The sequence below is a fragment of the Eleutherodactylus coqui genome, chromosome 2 (genome assembly GCF_035609145.1).
Source record: "Eleutherodactylus coqui strain aEleCoq1 chromosome 2, aEleCoq1.hap1, whole genome shotgun sequence".
Taxonomy (NCBI): Eukaryota; Metazoa; Chordata; class Amphibia; order Anura; family Eleutherodactylidae; genus Eleutherodactylus; species Eleutherodactylus coqui.
The window spans coordinates 328,326,597-328,335,983 of NC_089838.1; positions in this window are offsets into that span (position 1 = coordinate 328,326,597).

Below are 9,387 nucleotides of genomic sequence, written 5' to 3' on the forward strand. Positions count from 1 at the left end.
CGGTGCTAAAAGATGTGACATCATAACGGTGCTACTCATCCTGCACCAGTACCCAGTAGCAGTGCCTCCCAAATACTGCCAACCCCAGAGGCACCAAAGACAGGGCCAGACACAGTCCACCTACAGCAATGCCAACCACAGTGCCCCCATCACAATGCCAACCACAGAATCCACATATTGGTGCCGACCACTTTGCCCTTTTAACGGTACGAGCCATAATACCCTATAACAGAACTAGCCATAGTGGCCTCAAAATGGAACCAGCCGCAGTGCCTCCATTGGAGTGCTAATCCCAGAGTCCCCATAACACGAGTAACCATAGTGCTGCTATAACAGTGACAGCTGTCCCCATAACATAAAGACATAACCACAGTACCCCTATAGCAAAGATAACCATAGTGCACCTATAAGGCTGGGTTCTCACGGGACGGAAATCCCGCGGCTTGGCTGCACCGAAAAAACGTGAGATTTCCGCAGCTACAAAACTTGCGGCATTTCGCCCCGGATTTTGGAATGGTTCAGCCACCAGCATTCCGCTGCGGCTTCCTCTTCCCATAGAGAAGAGTGAGGCCGCAGCGGGAAAAAAAAGAATTGACATGCTGCGGAATTGAATTCCGCGCCTCATGGCCGTTACCGCCCGGCTAATCCCGTGATTAGCAGCAGGGCGGAATTGACGGAATTCGTATTCGGAATTGACGCACGGAAATTCCGTCCCGTGTGAACCCAGCCTAATGGTGAAAGCTGCTGTGCCTCCATAATACAAAGACATAACCACGGTACCCCCATTGTAAAGATAACCATAGTGCACCTATAACAGTGACAGCCGCAGTGCCCCAATGATGCTGACAGGCAGAGTGCCCCCATAACAGAGCTAGCAACAGTGTCTGCATACCAGATCCAGCCCATAACAGCGCCAGTCAGTACACTGCAAATAGTATATAAGGCACATTAGGTTTACCTGCAGTCCTATGTAAAACCACTAATAACCCATCATGATAACTGCATCTGCACACGTATACAGTATACACACATAGGAGCAGGCATGTGTGGGAATAGTAGTTTTTGTAATCACGCTTTGCAGCACACGCTTGATTCGCCTCCTCACTCCCAAACCCCTCGCCCCCTGTATAGACGCTGCTATAGATATTTATATATAGACAGCAGGATCAGAGCCTCGTTAGCGCCTCATGCATAAGAATGAGGTGACGAGCAGCTAATCAGGGCTAATTACAGCAGCATCCGACCCAGAGACATTATCTGATCAAGGCTGCATACACAAGCGCAACACCTCTCAGAGAAACATCTGCAAGGATAACAAGTGACTCGTACCCACACAGAGGCTGACTGGCAGGGGCACAGTCCTGCCAGTTGGTAAATATTACGGTGCCCTACATTGTTTCTTTGGGGCAGTTTCCCATGTAAACCAGTCCTTGGGCACAAGTCAGATGACCAAATCAAAAATATTTACAGGGTTTGGCCATTGGTGGCTGTTTAGCAAAGTTTGTGCTACATTGGTTTGCCCCTAGGGGCGCAGTGAATAATCAGACTATGAGGCAATGCTTATATGCCCAGCACCTATTAAGCTCCATGCTTCCCCTTTGTATCAATGCCGTTGTCATCTACTGCTATACATAATCATTGGGGCAAATGTCAGACTTACTTTGGACGCTAGTGTAAATGCAACATAGTGCCAACCCCTGAGCTTTTTAGAACAGTAGAGTCATGTGATACAAACATCAGAGAAAGCAGCAGTGGCCAACAATCAAGGGGTGTGGTTTGACCCCATTACTATCCCCTATACATCACACCAGTTCAGTTGAGTGTCATTGACATGATGGAAGGCAAAAAACCATAGAAACCTGTCTAAGTCTATAAGGACTGAAGCACATCAAGATATCATATCGACACTGCCTCCGCCATCTTCTGCAGATACCTTCCATCAAGTCGATACTCTAGTGCTCCCTGTGCATTACATTGGCTTTTCTCTAGAGGGCAGATGGAGTATTCAGACAATGAGCCAATGCTTGATGGTCTGACACCTGAAATGGCTCACCTTTACCCTTCCACACCGATAGTGCAGTCACCATAGTGCTACTTTAGAAGTTATTTCAGTACAGCCTAAAAAAAGTGTGGTCATGTGATACAATCATTGGAGGAGAGTGTTGTGAGCCATAACTTTGAGCGACCAAGGCATGTGGTTTGACCCCATTGCTATCCCTTATATATCACACCATGCTAGCTCAATACGTGAGTGACATGATGGAGGGTAAAGAACCATAGATGTCAGTTTACTAGGACTGAACCCCAGGAAGACATTGTATCATCACTTCCTCTAGCATCTACTGGACCTTTCTTCCGCAAAGTGGAGAGTAATATTTGTCTAACAGCAGTCCACTCTTCCCACTCATTACATTGGTTCTTCTCTAAGGGCAGACTGACTCTTCAGACGATGATGGCCTGCCACCTGAAAGGGCCCAAGGATATGCTGTCATACTACACAGTTGACATCTGCTACTATACATAATCATTGGAACAACAGCAGTCATGTGATACAAATATTAGCAGAGACAGCAGTGGAGCCATGACTTTAGGCAGGGGTATATCAAGGGACAAGTTTGACCACATTACCATTCCTTATACATTCCATTCCAGCTCAATACATGAATGACATGATGGAAGTTGAAGAACCGTAGATATCGGTCTAATAGGACTGAACCCCAGGAGACATCATATTTTCACTTCCTCCAGCCTCTACTGGAGTTCCTCTTCTGCCAAACCAACATTAACAAAAACAGTAGTGGACCAATACCTTTGGGTTAACTATAAAGGGCATGGTTTGACCCCATTACTATACATGGGTGACATGATGAAAAGTGAAGAGCCATATACATCAAAATACTAGAACTGACCCCCAGAAAGAGATCATATTATGACTACCCTAAAAAAGTCAACAGTGGAGGGCAATGATTTTCTGGCAGAGGTCCACTGCTTCCACTGCACTGCATTGCCTTTCCTCTAGGGAGCAGACTAAGTATTGAGACAATGCGATGCTTGATGGCCTGGCACCTGAAAGGACCCATGCTTGCCCTTCCACACTATGTAGTTTACGTCTGCTGCTATACATAATCATTGGGACATGAATCAGAAGACCTAACTGTTATACAACAGTAGTGCACAGACCACATAGTGCCAGCCAAGCTACAAGATTTCTGTATAGTCCAAAAGAAGATGTAGCCATGGGAAAACATCATCAATGAAAGCAGCAATAGAGCCTTAACTTTGGGCTACCTATGAAGGGGTATGATTGGACCCCATTACCATCCCTTATACATCACACCATCCCAGTACAGTACATGAGTGGCATGATGGAAGGTGAAGAACCATAGAAATACATGATAGCGCCAGTGAACGGACATCATTTACCGATGTTCTCTTCCACCAAGCCGACAGTGGAAAGTAATGTTGCCCTGGCAGCAGTCCATGGCTCCTATCTTGCTTGAATGCCCTATGGATCAGACTTGTCTGGGTAGCTGAGGCTTCCAGACGTTTTCTCAAAAATTGCAACACAGATACGACGTTGTGATCTCCTCTCCGAATGCACAGCTGGGCCCTGCCATAAATCTCACACGAACAAAGAAGAATGAAGCCCGTACTTCTTCTAAGTTAAAACCCTATTCTTTATTAAAACATCATTAAGAACATCAAAATCCGACACGCTTCATGCAAGGAGTTCTTTACCATAGCTACAGGGTGAAAAAATCCTCTGGCTAATATAGACATGGAGCCATAGAGCTTGGGAAATCTCCACCATAGGTACGGCTCCTCTATTAACCACGTCTAATGCACGGCTCTTGGGGCTCTAACACAATGAAGTGCCCCCTCTAAGAGATTTGCTCTTCAAACAATGCAACATTTCTTGGGGTTTGGTGTTTCTTATGATGTTCTAAACCCCTAGTCTCATCTTAGAGCGCATTTAAAGATCTACTTTGGTATATAATAGGCACCAGGCGTCGGAATATTAAGGTCTACTCATCTATCCTCTGTTATGACTACTAAGCACTGTAAAGGAGGACTTTGTGGCTGACAGTGAACATGGAGACCCCGTGGCTGTCACTATATATAGGGGGGGCTTTGGTCAGGGGTGTAACTAGGGGGATCAGGTGAGGCATGTGCCCTGAGCGCAATCAGGAAAGAGGGCGGGGGGTGCAGGTAAACCCAGCTACGTCTCCACTTTGGTTATCACTATTTATGGGTGCCATCTGGATTGCAGGATAGCACTGTATATGGGCATCAAGTGTACAGCATTGTATATCAACGGTATGTGAATGGCAGTATGAAACTATATATGGGAGCCATGTGGATGGCAGTATGGCATAATATATGGCAGTCATGTCCATGGCAGTATGACACTATATATGGGAGCCATGTGGATGCCAGTATGGCACTGTATATGGCAGTCATGTCCATGGCAGTATGACACTATATATGGGAGCCATGTGGATGCCAGTATGGCACTGTATATGGCAGTCATGTCCATGGCAGGATGGCACTTCACATGGGCCACATGTGGATTTCACTGTTGCGCTGTACTTGGAGTCTTGTTGCTATCACTGTGTAAGAGGGTGTACCTGTTTCTTTAAAGGAGTTGTCAAGTTGTAAATTTTTTAAGGACTATCCTTAGGATAGGCCATCAAAAGTAGATTGTTGAGGTTCTGCCACCTGGGGCCCTTGCCAATCTGCTGTAAACTGGGCCTTTGTACTCATGCACTGAGCTGACTTCTGCAGGAAGCATACAGTTCTGTTCTCACTGCAGTGGCGAGGCTTGGTATTGCGGGCCAAATTCCCATTCATTTCAATGCCTGTAATACCAAGACTAGCCACTATAGGGGGAACGGAGCTGTCTGCTTCCTGCAGAAGTCACCTCAGTGCATGACCACAAAAGCCCAATTTATGGCTTATTGGCAGGGGTCCCAGGCAGCAGACCCTTGCTAAACTACTATGGATTGCCATCGATAGTTTATAACTGGACAACCCCTTTAATGTAGATGTATATAATAGAGCCTGTAGGACTAAAAAGATAGTAGAGCTTCCTGTGAGTGTCTTCTTTTTATTTTGTGTCCTGCAATCTCTGATCGGGCTGAGAGCAGAGCACAGCAGGCTTTAGACATGTAAAGCCGCCTGCCATCGGGCTGCGCTTTCCATAGTTATCCTATGGAAAGCGTTCATTGCGTTATCTGCGTGCGGATAACGCAATGCAGTATCGCCCGTGAACAGGAGGCCTAAAGAAGCAGCACATATTCCTCTGGAATTTTGCGCCCTATGGGTGACCAGTGCCATCTGCTCTACGGGCACAGGCAAACGGTATGCACTACCTGCACTCAGAAGCTTGGCGCACCAGAAAGTACCACCCAGGAACAAACTTTGCATTGCGGACTGTATGAACTGCATCCGGAAACGGCCTTGTTGGTGCTAATAGCCCCTGCCCCTGTTTACGGACTAGTACTAAGACTGCAGCCAAAGCTCGGCTCTCTATACATGTGCATAAAACACGAGAAAAGACTTGCTTGTTCAGTGTCTTCGAATGTTTTTTGCCCGAACTGCCATCTTGTTATTATTGAATAAACATTCCAAGCATATCCGGTGATTGTCAAGATGCCCCAGTACCCGCGGGGCTCCTGCCCACTGATTATGTCCCAGAGGCATTACATATAGACATGGCACAGGCCCCCTCCTGACTTACAATGGCCTGAACCTGGGCATGCAGCCCTAATGACATGGTTTTCCCCAATGGCTGACAAGGCCACCATGACTACCATAATAGTGACATCAGGAGTGCAAATTGAATACCCCTTGGCACCATGCCCAAGTTGACAAGCTGGTCCCAGCTCAGTCGGCTCCCCTGGTGGATAGGGTGTCACCCCACCCTTCTCCCCAACTGAACGCACCCTCTTCAGCTGTAATGCTGCAATGCTGTAGTGGTCGCTTTATTTGTGCCCTGCATTATTGTGGGTGAAGGGGCGAAAGCAAGGGCATAACTATAAGGGATGTGGTTGCATCCAGGCCCCTGAGCCCTTAGTTATGCCCCTAAGCAAAAGCACCCGAAAAGGCATGACACAAAAGTGTAGGATGCTTGGGGCGCACAAGCGTACTCTCTGGTTGCAGGACGAGATTTGCAATTCTCTGCTTTACCGTGAACATCACGATCAGAATGCAATTCCAAGAATAACATGATATTGGGGAATTGCTCCTTATGCCACTCCTTCCTACGGCCTGTCACTTTAAAGCCGTGTACTACGGGCAGCATATGAGAGGCTTCATTGTATATTCTGTCCGCGCTCTCCACTTTCTCCTGCCCGCCCTCCTGCACACTCCTGTATCTCAGCTTCTTGCCGACGCTCCAGCAGGAGCCAATCAGGACCCAGCAGGATGTTATGCAGATCTTTGATGCAATGGTATTTCTTATTTCTTATTTTAGGACGGAATCTGCATTTATTTTAATTTCATCCAGTGTTGTCATTATCGGCCCAGCATCCTCTCCTGATCGCCATGCTTTCTCCACTCTGAATCCGCTGCCACACGACAAATCTATGCCGAATGATGAAACGCGGGCAAACCGTGTGCACTCCAGTCCTAAAGGGTGAAGGCGAGTGGGGTGCAGTGCATATGGGGAGACAGAGGGCCATGTGATCCTGCTGTGCCACTAACCGCAAGATCAGCTCATCTGAAAATCCCGAAATATCCAGGACAGTCCGATTTAGATTTTAGTTTTGCTCATTCCTGGGAAAGCTGGCTGACAAGCAATAGGGCCACCGGTTCAAGGCAATGTCATCCATCCTTCCCATAGTTATATACTGATATGTCAGCAGAGGATGTCCTTTATGTAGGGCCCTTTATACCCCACCCTCAGTTTCATAAGCATGCATACTTAGATCACTATGGGCCTCCCAAGTCCAGCAGGCCGGGCATCTGCCCAGGTTTGCCTGATGCTGACCTCAGCTCCAGGACAATTTAGAAATTGTTTCTTCCTTTTATGACATCCATAAGCTGGTAGAGGCAATTAAATCCACCAGATGAAGCCAGGAAGTGCCATCTGGGAGTGTCAACGAAGGGAGTACCGCTGTGGGGTCATGAAGGACCCCTGAGTGATTTAATTGTAGATAGATAGATATGAGAGAGAGATGTATAAAAAAGATAGAAATAAGAAGTATAGATAGATAAATATGATAAAGTTAGATATATAGATATGAGATAGATAGATGATATAGATAGATATGAGAGAGGCATGACATAGATAGATAAGAGATAGATAGATGTGAATAAGGTTATATAGATGTATAGATAGATGAATACATACAAAAATCAATTGACAGATGGATAAATACCGTTAGATATAAAATCGATACGATAGATAGATAGATAGATATGAGATAGATAGATAGATAGATATGAGATAGATAGATAGATAGATATGAGATAGAGCGATAGATAGATATAAAGAGAGATAGAAAGATAGATATGGGATAGATAAGAAATAGATAGATATGGGATAGATAGATAGATAGATAGATAGATAGATAGATAGATAGATAGATAGATAGATAGATAGATATGGGATAGATATGAAACAGATATATAGATGGATAGATATGGGATAGATAAGAAATAGATAGATATGGGATAGATAGATAGATAGATAGATATGGGATAGATATGAGATATATAGATAGATAGACAGATAGATATGTGATAGATAGATAGATAGATAGATAAATAGATATGAGATAGATAGATAGATATGAGATAGATAGATAGATAGATGTGAGAGAGATAGCTATAGAGAGAGATACATAGATAGATATGTGATAGATAGATAGCTAGATATGAGATAGATAAATAGATAGATATGAGAGAGATAGATATAGAGAGAGATAGATAGATAGATATGTGATAGATAGATATAGAGATAGATAGATAGATAGATTGATAGATATGAGATAGATAGATAGATAATTACATAGATAGAGAATTACATAGATAGATATGAGATAGATAGATAGATAATTACATAGATAGATAGAGAATTACATAGATAGATATGAGATAGATAGATGGATAGATAGATAGAGAGGAGATAGATAGATATGAGATAGATAGATAGATAGATAGAAGATAGATAGATATAGGATAGATAGATATAGGATAGATAGATAGATAGATAGATAGATATGGGATAGATAGATATGAGATATGAGATAGATAGATATGAGATAGATAGATATAGAGAGAGATACATAGATAGATATGTGATAGATAGATATGAGATAGATAGATATATAGAGAGATACATAGATAGATATGTGATAGATAGATAGATATATAGAGAGAGATAGACAGATAGATCTGAGATAGATAGATAATTACATAGATAGATAGGGGATAGATAGATAGATAGATAGATAGATAGGAGATAGATAGATAGATAGATAGATAGATATGAGATATACAGATATGAGATAGATAGATAGATATGAGATAGATAGATAGATAGATAGATAGATAGATAGATAGATAGATAGATATGAGACAGATAGATATAGGGAGAGATAGATAGATAGATAAATATGGGATAGATATGAAATAGATAGATAGATAGATAGATAGATATGAGATATATAGATAGATAGACAGATAGATATGTGATAGATAGATAGATATAGAGAGAGATACATAGATAGATATATAGAGAGATACATAGATAGATATGTGATGGATAGATAGATAGATATAGAGAGAGATATAGAGAGATAGATAGATATGAGATAGATAGATAATTACATAGATAGGAGATAGATAGATAGAGAGGAGATAGATAGATAGATAGATATGAGATAGATAGAAGATAGATAGATATGGGATAGATAGATAGATAGATAGATATGGGATAGATAGATATGTGATAGATAGATAGATAGATAGATAGATAGATAGATAGATAGATAGATAGATAGATATGGGATAGATAGATATGTGATAGATAGATAGATAGATATGAGATAGATCGATAGATAGATATGAGATAGATCGATAGATAGATAGATATGAGATAGATAGATATATAGAGAGATACATGGATAGATAGATATGTGATAGATACATATAGAGAGAGACAGATAGATATGAGATAGATAGATAATTACATAGATAGATATGAGATATGAGATAGATAGATAGATAGATATGAGATAGATAGATAAGAGATAGATAGATAGATGCAGACAGATGTGAATAAGGTGATATCTTTCAGAGCTGAGTGCATTCAAGAAGCACATAAACGTCTCCCACTGTGCGCTATTTTGGCCGCAGAGTGTCCATGGCGGCTCTTCTGGA